Below are 13,344 nucleotides of genomic sequence, written 5' to 3'. Positions count from 1 at the left end.
TGACTTTGTTGGCATTGCCCCAGTGGCTCTGTTGGCAATGTCCCAAGGGCTGTGTTGACTTTGCCCCAGTGGCTGTGTTGACATTGCCCCAGTGGCACTGTTGACATTACCCCAGTGGGTGTGTTGACATTGCCCCAGTGACTGTGTTGACATTGCCCCAGTGACTGTGTTGACATTGCCCCAGTGACTGTGTTGACATTGCCCCAGTGGCTGTGTTGACATTGCCCGAGTGACTGTGTTGACATTGCCCCAGTGGCAGTGTTGACATTGCCTCAGTGACTGTGTTGACATTTCCCCAGTGGCTGTCATGACATTGCCCCAGTGGCAGTGATGACATTACCCCAGTGGCTGTGTTGACATTGCCCCAGTGACTGTGTTGACATTGCCCTAGTGGCAGTGTTGACATTGCCACAGTGGCTGTGTTGACATTTCCCCAGTGGCAGTGTTGACATTGCCCCAGTGGCTGTGTTGACATTGCCCCAGTGGCTGTGTTGACATTGACCCAGTGGCTGTGTTGACATTGCCCCAGTGGCTGTGTTGACATTGCCCCAGGGACTGTGTTGACATTTCCCCAGTGGCAATGTTGACATTGCGCCAGTGGCTGTGTTGATATTGCCAAGTGACTATGTTGGCATTGCCTCAGTGGCAGTGTTGACATTGCCCCAGTGACTTTGTCGGCATTGCCCCAGTGCATGTGTTGGCAATGTTCCATGGGCTGTGTTGACATTGCTCCAGTGGCAGTGTTGGCATTGCCCCAGAGACGGTGTTGGCATTGTCCCAGTGGCTGTGTTGCCAATGTCCCATGGGCTGTGTTGACATTGCTCCAGTGGCTGAGATGGCATTGCCCCAGTGCATGTGTTGCCAATGTCCCATGGGCTGTGTTGACATTGCCCCAGTGACTGTGTTGGCATTGTCCCAGTGGCTGTGTTGGCATTGCCCCAGTGACTATGTTGGCATTGCCCCAGTGCATGTGTTGCCAATGTCCCATGGGCTGTGTTGACATTGCTCCAGTGTCTGTTTTGGCATTGCCCCAGTGGCTGTGTTGACATTGCCCCAGTGACTGTGTTGACATTGCCCCAGTGACTGTGTTGACATTTCCCCAGTGACTGTGTTGACATTTCCCCAGCGGCAGTGTTGACATTGCCCCAGTGGCTGTGTTGACATTGCCCCAGTGACTATGTTGGCATTGCCCCAGTGGTTGTGTTGACATTGCCCCAGTGGCTGTGTTGACATTGCCCCAGTGACTGTGTTGACATTGTCCCAGTGGCTGAGTTGACATTGCCCCAGTGACTATGTTGGCATTGCCCCAGTGGCTGTGTTGACATTGCCCCAGTGGCTGTGTTGACATTGCCCCAGTGACTATGTTGGCATTGCCCCAGTGGCTGTGTTGACATTGCCCCAGTGACAGTGTTGACATTTCCCCAGTGGCAGTGTTGACATTGCCCCAGTAGCTGTGTTGACATTGTCCTAGTGGCAGTGTTGATATTGCCCCAGTGGCTGTGTTGACATTGCCCCAGTGACTGTGTTGACATTGCCCCAGTGACTGTGTTGACATTGTCCCAGTGGCTGAGTTGACATTGCCCCAGTGACTATGTTGGCATTGCCCCAGTGGCTGTGTTGACATTGCCCCAGTGGCTGTGTTGACATTGCCCCAGTGACTATGTTGGCATTGCCCCAGTGGCTGTGTTGACATTGCCCCAGTGACTGTGTTGACATTTCCCCAGTGGCAGTCTTGACGTTGCCCCAGTAGCTGTGTTGACATTGTCCTAGTGGCAGTGTTGATATTGTCCCAGTGGCTGTGTTGACATTGCCCCAGTGACTGTGTTGACATTGCCCTAGTTGCTGTGTTGACATTGCTCCAGTGGCTGTGTTGACATTGTGCCAGTGACTGTGTTGACATTGCCCCAGTGGCTGTGTTGACACTGCTCCAGTGGCTGTGTTGACATTGTCCCAGTGGCTGTGTTGACAATGCCCCAGTGACTATGTTGGTATTGCCCCAGTGGCTGTGTTGACAATGCCCCAGTGGCTGTGTTGACATTGCCCCATTGGCTGTGTTGACATTACCCCAGTGACTATGTTGGCATTGCCCCAGTGGCTCTGTTCGCAATGTCCCAGTGGCTGTGTTGACATTTTCCCACTGGCTGTGTTGACATTGCCCCAGTGGCTGTCTTGACATTGCCCCAGTGGCTGTCTTGACATTGTCCCAGTGGCAGTGCTGACATTCCTCCAGTGGCTTTGTTGACATTGCCCCAGTGGCTGTGTTGACCTTGCCCCAGTGGCTGTGTTGACATTGCCCCAATGGCTGTGTTGACATTGCCCCAGTGGCTGTGTTGACATTGTCCCAGTGGCAGTTTTGACATTGCCCCAGTGGCTGTGTTGACATTTCCCCAGTGGCTGTGTTGACATTTCCCCAGTGGCTGTGTTGGCATTGCCCCAGTGGCTGTGTTGGCATTGCCCCAGTGGTTGTGTTGACATTGTCCCAGTGGCAGTGTTGACATTTCCCCAGTGGCTATGTTGACATTGTCCCAGTGGCTGTGTTGGCATTGCCCCAGTAGCTGTGTTGACATAGTCCCTGTGGCTGTGTTGGCATTGCCCCAGTGGCTGTGTTGGCATTGCCCCAGTGGTTGTGTTGACATTGCCCCAGTGGCTGTGTTGGCATTGCCCCAGTGGCTGTGTTGGCATTGCCCCAGTGGTTGTGTGGACATTGTCCCAGTGGCAGTGTTGACATTTCCCCAGTTGCTCTGTTAGCAATGTCCCATGGGCTGTGTTGACATTGCCCCAGTGGCTGTGTTGACATTGCCACAGTGGCAGTGTTGACATTACCACAGTGGCTGTGTTGACATTGCCCCAATGACTGTGTTGACATTGCCCCAGTGACTGTGTTGACATTGCCCCAGTTGCTGTGTTGACATTGCCCCAGTGGCAGTGTTGACATTACCCCAGTGGCTGTGTTGCCATTGCCCCATTGACTGTGTTGACATTGCCCCAGTGACTGTGTTGACATTGCCCCAGTGGCAGTGTTGACATTGACCCAGTGACTGTGTTGACATTTCCCCAGTGGCCGTCATGACATTGCCCCAGTGGCAGTGTTGACACTACCCCAGTGGCTGTGTTGACATTGCCCCAGTGGATGTGTTGACATTGCCCCAGTGGCTGTGTTGACATTACCCCAGTGGCTGTGTTGACATTGCCCCAGTGGCTGTGTTGACATTGCCCCAGTGACTGTGTTGACATTGCCCCAGTGGCTGTGTTGACATTGCCCCAGTGACTTTGTTGGCATTGCCCCAGTGGCTCTGTTGGCAATGTCCCATGGGCTGTGTTGACTTTGCCCCAGTGGCTGTGTTGACATTGCCCCAGTGGCACTGCTGACATTACCCCAGTGGGTGTGTTGACATTGCCCCAGTGACTGTGTTGACATTGCCCCAGTGACTGTGTTGACATTGCCCCAGTGACTGTGTTGATATTGCCCCAGTGACTGTGTTGACATTGCCCCAGTGGCTGTGTTGACATTGCCCGAGTGACTGTGTTGACATTGCCCCAGTGGCAGTGTTGACATTGCCTCAGTGACTGTGTTGACATTTCCCCAGTGGCTGTCATGACATTGCCCCAGTGGCAGTGATGACATTACCCCAGTGGCTGTGTTGACATTGCCCCAGTGGCTGTGTTGACATTGCCCCAGTGGCAGTGTTGACATTGCCACAGTGACTGTGTTGACATTTCCCCAGTGGCAGTGTTGACATTGCCCCAGTGGCTGTGTTGACATTGCCCCAGTGGCTGTGTTGACATTGACCCAGTGGCTGTGTTGACATTGCCCCAGTGGCTGTGTTGACATTGCCCCAGGGAATGTGTTGACATTTCCCCAGTGGCAATGTTGACATTGCCCCAGTGGCTGTGTTGATATTGCCAAGTGACTATGTTGGCATTGCCTCAGTGGCAGTGTTGACATTGCCCCAGTGACTTTGTCGGCATTGCCCCAGTGCATGTGTTGGCAATGTTCCATGGGCTGTGTTGACATTGCTCCAGTGGCAGTGTTGGCATTGCCCCAGAGACTGTGTTGGCATTGTCCCAGTGGCTGTGTTGCCAATGTCCCATGGGCTGTGTTGACATTGCTCCAGTGGCTGAGATGGCATTGCCCCAGTGCATGTGTTGCCAATGTCCCATGGGCTGTGTTGACATTGCCCCAGTGACTGTGTTGGCATTGTCCCAGTGGCTGTGTTGGCATTGCCCCAGTGACTATGTTGGCATTGCCCCAGTGCATGTGTTGCCAATGTCCCATGGGCTGTGTTGACATTGCTCCAGTGTCTGTTTTGGCATTGCCCCAGTGGCTGTGTTGACATTGCCCCAGTGACTGTGTTGACATTTCCCCAGCGGCAGTGTTGACATTGCCCCAGTGGCTGTGTTGACATTGCCCCAGTGACTATGTTGGCATTGCCCCAGTGGTTGTGTTGACATTGCCCCAGTGGCTGTGTTTACATTGCCCCAGTGACTGTGTTGACATTGTCCCAGTGGCTGAGTTGACATTGCCCCAGTGACTATGTTGGCTTTGCCCCAGTGGCTGTGTTGACATTGCCCCAGTGGCTGTGTTGACATTGCCCCAGTGACTATGTTGGCATTGCCCCAGTGGCTGTGTTGACATTGCCCCAGTGACTGTGTTGACATTTCCCCAGTGGCAGTGTTGACATTGCCCCAGTAGCTGTGTTGACATTGTCCTAGTGGCAGTGTTGATATTGCCCCAGTGGCTGTGTTGACATTGCCCCAGTGACTGTGTTGACATTGCCCTAGTTGCTGTGTTGACATTGCTCCAGTTGCTGTGTTGACATTGTGCCAGTGACTGTGTTGACATTGCCCCAGTGGCTGTGTTGACACTGCTCCAGTGGCTGTGTTGACATTGTCCCAGTGGCTGTGTTGACAATGCCCCAGTGACTATGTTGGTATTGCCCCAGTGGCTGTGTTGACAATGCCCCAGTGGCTGTGTTGACATTGCCCCAGTGGCTGTGTTGACATTTCCCCAGTGGGAGTGTTGACATTGCCCCAGTAGCTGTGTTGACATTTCCCCAGTGGCTGTGTTGACATTGCCCCTTTGGCTGTGTTGACATTACCCCAGTGACTATGTTGGCATTGCCCCAGTGGCTCTGTTCGCAATGTCCCAGTGGCTGTGTTGACATTTTCCCACTGGCTGTGTTGACATTGCCCCAGTGGCTGCCTTGACATTGCCCCAGTGGCTGTCTTGACATTGTCCCAGTGGCAGTGCTGACATTCCTCCAGTAGCTGTGTTGACATTGCCCCAGTGGCTGTGTTGACCTTGCCCCAGTGGCTGTGTTGACATTGCCCCAATGGCTGTGTTGACATTGCCCCAGTGGCTGTGTTGACATTGTCCCAGTGGCAGTGTTGACAGTGCCCCAGTGGCTGTGTTGACATTTCCCCAGTGGCTGTGTTGACATTTCCCCAGTGGCTGTGTTGGCATTGCCCCAGTGGCTGTGTTGGCATTGCCCCAGTGGTTGTGTTGACATTGTCCCAGTGGCAGTGTTGACATTTCCCCAGTGGCTATGTTGACATTGTCCCAGTGGCTGTGTTGGCATTGCCCCAGTAGCTGTGTTGACATAGTCCCTGTGGCTGTGTTGGCATTGCCCCAGTGGCTGTGTTGGCATTGCCCCAGTGGTTGTGTTGACATTGCCCCAGTGGCTGTGTTGGCATTGCCCCAGTGGCTGTGTTGGCATTGCCCCAGTGGTTGTGTGGACATTGTCCCAGTGGCAGTGTTGACATTTCCCCAGTGGCTGTGTTGGCAATGTCCCATGGGCTGTGTTGACATTGCCCCAGTGGCTGTGTTGTCAATGCTCCAGTGGCTGCGTTGACATTGCCCCAGTGGCTGTGTTGTCATTGCCCCAGTGGCGGTGTTGATATTGTCCCAGTGACTATGTTGGCATTGCGCCAGTGGCTCTGTTAGCAATGTCCCATGGGCTGTGTTGACATTGCCCCAGTGGCTGTGTTGACATTGCCACAGTGGCAGTGTTGACATTACCACAGTGGCTGTGTTGACATTACCCCAATGACTGTGTTGACATTGCCCCAGTGACTGTGTTGACATTGCCCCAGTTGCTGTGTTGACATTGCCCCAGTGGCAGTGTTGACATTACCCCAGTGGCTGTGTTGCCATTGCACCAGTGACTGTGTTGACATTGCCCCAGTGACTGTGTTGACATTGCCCCAGTGGCAGTGTTGACATTGACCCAGTGACTGTGTTGACATTTCCCCAGTGGCCGTCATGACATTGCCCCAGTGGCAGTGTTGACACTACCCCAGTGGCTGTGTTGACATTGCCCCAGTGGATGTGTTGACATTGCCCCAGTGGCTGTGTTGACATTACCCCAGTGGCAGTGTTGACATTGCCCCAGTGGCAGTGTTGACATTGCCCCAGTGACTGTGTTGACATTTCCCCAGTGGCAGTGTTGACATTGTGCCAGTGGCTGTGTTGACATTGCCCCAGTGACTGTGTTGACATTGCCCCAGTGGCTGTGTTGACATTTCCCCAGTGGCAGTGTTGACATTGCCTCAGTGGCTGTGTTGACATTGCCCCAGTGACATTGTTGACATTTCCCCCGTGGCAGTGTTGACATTGCCCCAGTGGCTGTGTTGACATTGCCCCAGTGATTATGTTGGCATTGCCCCAGTGGATGTGTTGACATTGCCCCAGTGGCTGTGTTGACATTGCCCCAGTGACTGTGTTGACATTGTCCCAGTGGCTGTGTTGACATTGCCAAAGTGACTATGTTGGCATTGCCCCAGTGGCTGTGTTGACATTGCCCCAGTGGCTGTGTTGACATTGCCCCAGTGGCTGTGTTGACATTTCGCCAGTGGCTGTGTTGGCATTGCCCCAGTGGCTGTGTTGGCATTGCCCCAGTGGTTGTGTAGACATTGTCCCAGTGGCAGTGTTGACATTTCCCCAGTGGCTATGTTGACATTGTCCCAGTGGCTGTGTTGGCATTGCCCCAGTAGCTGTGTTGACATAGTCCCTGTGGCTGTGTTGGCATTGCCCCAGTGGCTGTGTTGGCATTGCCCCAGTGGTTGTGTTGACATTGCCCCAGTGGCTGTGTTGGCATTGCCCCAGTGGCTGTGTTGGCATTGCCCCAGTGGTTGTGTTGACATTGTCCCAGTGGCAGTGTTGACATTTCCCCAGTGGCTGTGTTGGCAATGTCCCATGGGCTGTGTTGACATTGCCCCAGTGGCTGTGTTGTCAATGCTCCAGTGGCTGCGTTGACATTGCCCCAGTGGCTGTGTTGACATTGCCCCAGTGGCGGTGTTGACATTGCCCCAGTGACTATGTTGGCATTGCCCCAATGACTGTGTTGACATTGCCCCAGTGGCTCTGTTGGCAATGTCCCATGGGCTGTGTTGACATTGCCCCAGTGGCTGTGTTGACATTGCCCCAGTGGCAGTGTTGACATTACCACAGTGGCTGTGTTGACATTGCCCCAATGACTGTGTTGACATTGCCCCAGTGACTGTGTTGACATTGCCCCAGTGGCTGTGTTGACATTGCCCCAGTGGCAGTGTTGACATTACCCCAGTGGCTGTGTTGACATTGCCCCAGTGACTGTGTTGACATTGCCCCAGTGACTATGTTGACATTGCCCCAGTGGCAGTGTTGACATTGACCAAGTGACTGTGTTGACATTTCCCCAGTGGCTGTCATGACATTGCCCCAGTGGCAGTGTTGACATTACCCCAGTGGCTGTGTTGACATTGCCACAGTGGATGTGTTGACATTTCCCCAGTGGCTGTGTTGACATTACCCCAGTGGCAGTGTTGACATTGCCCCAGTGGCAGTGTTGACATTGCCCCAGTGACTGTGTTGACATTTCCCCAGTGGCAGTGTTGACATTGCCCCAGTGGCTGTGTTGACATTGCCCCAGTGGCTGTGTTGACATTGACCCAGTGGCTGTGTTGACATTGCCCCAGTGGCTGTGTTGACATTGCCCCAGGGACTGTGTTGACATTTCCCCAGTGGCAGTGTTGACATTGCCCCAGTGGCTGTGTTGATATTGCCAAGTGACTGTGTTGGCATTGCCCCAGTGGCTGTGTTGACATTGCCCCAGTGACTATGTCGGCATTGCCCCAGTGCATGTGTTGGCAATGTTCCATGGGCTGTGTTGACATTGCTCCAGTGGCTGTGTTGGCATTGCCCCAGTGTCTGTGTTGGCATTGTCCCAGTGGCTGTGTTGCCAATGTCCCATGGGCTGTGTTGACATTGCTCCAGTGGCTGTGTTGGCATTGCCCCAGTGCATGTGTTGCCAATGTCCAATGGGCTGTGTTGACATTGCCCCAGTGACTGTGTTGGCATTGTCCCAGTGGCTGTGTTGGAATTGCCCCAGTGACTATGTTGGCATTGCCTCAGTGCATGTGTTGCCAATGTCCCATGGGCTGTGTTGACATTGCTCCAGTGGCTGTGTTGGCATTGCCCCAGTGGTTGTGTTGACATTGTCCCAGTGGCTGTGTTGACATTGTCCCAGTAGCTGTGTTGGCATTTCCTCAGCGGCTGTGTTGGCATTGCCCCAGTGGTTGTGTTGACATTGTCCCAGTGGCTGTGTTGACATTTCCCCAGTGGCTGTGTTGGCATTGCCCCAGTGGTTGTGTTGACATTGTCCCAGTGGCAGTGTTGACATTTCCCCAGTGGCTGTGTTGACATTGTCCCAGTGTCTGTGTTGGCATTGCCCCAGTGGCTGTGTTGACATTGTCCCTGTGGCTGTGTTGGCATTGCCCCAGTGGCTGTGTTGGCATTGCCCCAGTGGTTGTGCTGACATTGCCCCAGTGGCTGTGTTGGCATTGCCCCAGTGGCTGTGTTGGCATTGCCCCAGTGGTTGTGTTGACATTGTCCCAGTGGCAGTGTTGACATTTCCCCAGTGGCTGTGTTGGCAATGTCCCATGGGCTGTGTTGACATTGCCCCAGTGGCTGTGTTGACATTGCTCCAGTGGCTGTGTTGACATTGCCCCAGTGGCTGTGTTGACATTGCCCCAGTGGCTGTGTTGACATTGTCCCAGTGGCAGTGTTGAAATTTCCCCAGTGGCTGTGTTGGCAATGTCCCATGGGCGGTGTTGACATTGCCCCAGTGGCTGTGTTGACATTGCTCCAGTGGCTGTGTTGACATTGCCCCAGTGGCTGTGTTGACATTGCCCCAGTGACTTTGTTGGCATTGCCCCAGTGGCTCTGTTGGCAATGTCCCATGGGCTGTGTTGACTTTGGCCCAGTGGCTGTGTTGACATTGCCCCAGTGGCACTGTTGACATTACCCAAGTGGGTGTGTTGACATTGCCCCAGTGACTGTGTTGACATTGCCCCAGTGACTGTGTTGACATTGCCCCAGTGGCTATGTTGACATTGTCCCAGTGGCTGTGTTGGCATTGCCCCAGTAGCTGTGTTGACATAGTCCGTGTGGCTGTGTTGGCATTGCCCCAGTGGCTGTGTTGGCATTGCCCCAGTGGTTGTGTTGACATTGCCCCAGTGGCTGTGTTGGCATTGCCCCAGTGGCTGTGTTGGCATTGCCCCAGTGGTTGTGTTGACATTGTCCCAGTGGCAGTGTTGACATTTCCCCAGTGGCTGTGTTGGCAATGTCCCATGGGCTGTGTTGACATTGCCCCAGTGGCTGTGTTGTCAATGCTCCAGTGGCTGCGTTGACATTGCCCCAGTGGCTGTGTTGACATTGCCCCAGTGGCGGTGTTGACATTGCCCCAGTGACTATGTTGGCATTGCCCCAATGACTGTGTTGACATTGCCCCAGTGGCTCTGTTGGCAATGTCCCATGGGCTGTGTTGACATTGCCCCTGTGGCTGTGTTGACATTGCCCCAGTGGCAGTGTTGACATTACCACAGTGGCTGTGTTGACATTGCCCCAATGACTGTGTTGACATTGCCCCAGTGACTGTGTTGACATTGCCCCAGTGGCTGTGTTGACATTGCCCCAGTGGCAGTGTTGACATTACCCCAGTGGCTGTGTTGACATTGCCCCAGTGACTGTGTTGACATTGCCCCAGTGACTGTGTTGACATTGCCCCAGTGGCAGTGTTGACATTGACCAAGTGACTGTGTTGACATTTCCCCAGTGGCTGTCATGACATTGCCCCAGTGGCAGTGTTGACATTACCCCAGTGGCTGTGTTGACATTGCCCCAGTGGATGTGTTGACATTTCCCCAGTGGCTGTGTTGACATTACCCCAGTGGCAGTGTTGACATTGCCCCAGTGGCAGTGTTGACATTGCCCCAGTGACTGTGTTGACATTTCCCCAGTGGCAGTGTTGACATTGCCCCAGTGGCTGTGTTGACATTGCCCCAGTGGCTGTGTTGACATTGACCCAGTGGCTGTGTTGACATTGCCCCAGTGGCTGTGTTGACATTGCCCCAGGGACTGTGTTGACATTTCCCCAGTGGCAGTGTTGACATTGCCCCAGTGGCTGTGTTGATATTGCCAAGTGACTGTGTTGGCATTGCCCCAGTGGCTGTGTTGACATTGCCCCAGTGACTATGTCGGCATTGCCCCAGTGCATGTGTTGGCAATGTTCCATGGGCTGTGTTGACATTGCTCCAGTGGCTGTGATGGCATTGCCCCAGTGACTGTGTTGACATTGTCCCAGTGGCTGTGTTGCCAATGTCCCATGGGCTGTGTTGACATTGCTCCAGTGGCTGTGTTGGCATTGCCCCAGTGCATGTGTTGCCAATGTCCCATGGGCTGTGTTGACATTGCCCCAGTGACTGTGTTGGCATTGTCCCAGTGGCTGTGTTGGAATTGCCCCAGTGACTATGTTGGCATTGCCTCAGTGCATGTGTTGCCAATGTCCCATGGGCTGTGTTGACATTGCTCCAGTGGCTGTGTTGGCATTGCCCCAGTGGTTGTGTTGACATTGTCCCAGTGGCTGTGTTGACATTGTCCCAGTAGCTGTGTTGGCATTTCCTCAGCGGCTGTGTTGGCATTGCCCAGTGGTTGTGTTGACATTGTCCCAGTGGCTGTGTTGACATTTCCCCAGTGGCTGTGTTGGCATTGCCCCAGTGGTTGTGTTGACATTGTCCCAGTGGCAGTGTTGACATTTCCCCAGTGGCTGTGTTGACATTGTCACAGTGTCTGTGTTGGCATTGCCCCAGTGGCTGTGTTGACATTGTCCCTGTGGCTGTGTTGGCATTGCCCCAGTGGCTGTGTTGGCATTGCCCCAGTGGTTGTGCTGACATTGCCCCAGTGGCTGTGTTGGCATTGCCCCAGTGGCTGTGTTGGCATTGCCCCAGTGGTTGTGTTGACATTGTCCCAGTGGCAGTGTTGACATTTCCCCAGTGGCTGTGTTGGCAATGTCCCATGGGCTGTGTTGACATTGCCCCAGTGGCTGTGTTGACATTGCTCCAGTGGCTGTGTTGACATTGCCCCAATGGCTGTGTTGACATTGCCCCAGTGGCTGTGTTGACATTGTCCCAGTGGCAGTGTTGAAATTTCCCCAGTGGCTGTGTTGGCAATGTCCCATGGGCGGTGTTGACATTGCCCCAGTGGCTGTGTTGACATTGCTCCAGTGGCTGTGTTGACATTGCCCCAGTGGCTGTGTTGACATTGCCCCAGTGACTTTGTTGGCATTGCCCCAGTGGCTCTGTTGGCAATGTCCCATGGGCTGTGTTGACTTTGGCCCAGTGGCTGTGTTGACATTGCCCCAGTGGCACTGTTGACATTACCCAAGTGGGTGTGTTGACATTGCCCCAGTGACTGTGTTGACATTGCCCCAGTGACTGTGTTGACATTGCCCCAGTGACTGTGTTGACATTGCTCCAGTGGCTGTGTTGACATTGCCCGAGTGACTGTGTTGACATTGCCCCAGTGGCAGTGTTGACATTGCCCCAGTGACTGTGTTGACATTTCCCCAGTGGCTGTCATGACATTGCCCCAGTGGCAGTGATGACATTACCCCAGTGGCTGTGTTGACATTGCCCCATGTGGCTGTGTTGACATTGCCCCAGTGGCAGTGTTGACATTGCCACAGTGACTGTGTTGACATTTCCCCAGTGGCAGTGTTGACATTGCCCCAGTGGCTGTGTTGACATTGCCCCAGTGGATGTGTTGACATTGACCCAGTGGCTGTGTTGACATTGCCCCAGTGGCTGTGTTGACATTGCCCCAGGGACTGTGTTGACATTTCCCCAGTGGCAATGTTGACATTGCCCCAGTGGCTGTGTTGATATTGCCAAGTGACTATGTTGGCATTGCCTCAGTGGCAGTGTTGACATTGCCCCAGTGACTTTGTCGGCATTGCCCCAGTGCATGTGTTGCAATGTTCCATGGGCTGTGTTGACATTGCTCCAGTGGCTGTGTTGGCATTGCCCCAGAGACTGTGTTGGCATTGTCCCAGTGGCTGTGTTGCCAATGTCCCATGGGCTGTGTTGACATTGCTCCAGTGGCTGTGTTGGCATTGCCCCAGTGCATGTGTTGCCAATGTCCCATGGGCTGTGTTGACATTGCCCCAGTGGCTGTGTTGACATTGCCCCAGTGACTTTGTTGGCATTGCCCCAGTGGCTCTGTTGGCAATGTCCCATGGGCTGTGTTGACTTTGGCCCAGTGGCTGTGTTGACATTGCCCCAGTGGCACTGTTGACATTACCCAAGTGGGTGTGTTGACATTGCCCCAGTGACTGTGTTGACATTGCCCCAGTGACTGTTGTTGACATTGCCCCAGTGACTGTGTTGACATTGCTCCAGTGGCTGTGTTGACATTGCCCGAGTGACTGTGTTGACATTGCCCCAGTGGCAGTGTTGACATTGCCCCAGTGACTGTGTTGACATTTCCCCAGTGGCTGTCATGACATTGCCCCAGTGGCAGTGATGACATTACCCCAGTGGCTGTGTTGACATTGCCCCATGTGGCTGTGTTGACATTGCCCCAGTGGCAGTGTTGACATTGCCACAGTGACTGTGTTGACATTTCCCCAGTGGCAGTGTTGACATTGCCCCAGTGGCTGTGTTGACATTGCCCCAGTGGATGTGTTGACATTGACCCAGTGGCTGTGGTGACATTGCCCCAGTGGCTGTGTTGACATTGCCCCAGGGACTGTGTTGACATTTCCCCAGTGGCAATGTTGACATTGCCCCAGTGGCTGTGTTGATATTGCCAAGTGACTATGTTGGCATTGCCTCAGTGGCAGTGTTGACATTGCCCCAGTGACTTTGTCGGCATTGCCCCAGTGCATGTGTTGCAATGTTCCATGGGCTGTGTTGACATTGCTCCAGTGGCTGTGTTGGCATTGCCCCAGAGACTGTGTTGGCATTGTCCCAGTGGCTGTGTTGCCAATGTCCCATGGGCTGTGTTGACATTGCTCCAGTGGCTGTGTT

The sequence above is a fragment of the Scyliorhinus torazame genome, chromosome 5, assembly GCF_047496885.1.
Source record: "Scyliorhinus torazame isolate Kashiwa2021f chromosome 5, sScyTor2.1, whole genome shotgun sequence".
NCBI classification, from domain to species: domain Eukaryota; kingdom Metazoa; phylum Chordata; class Chondrichthyes; order Carcharhiniformes; family Scyliorhinidae; genus Scyliorhinus; species Scyliorhinus torazame.
This window is presented reverse-complemented; position numbering follows the sequence as displayed.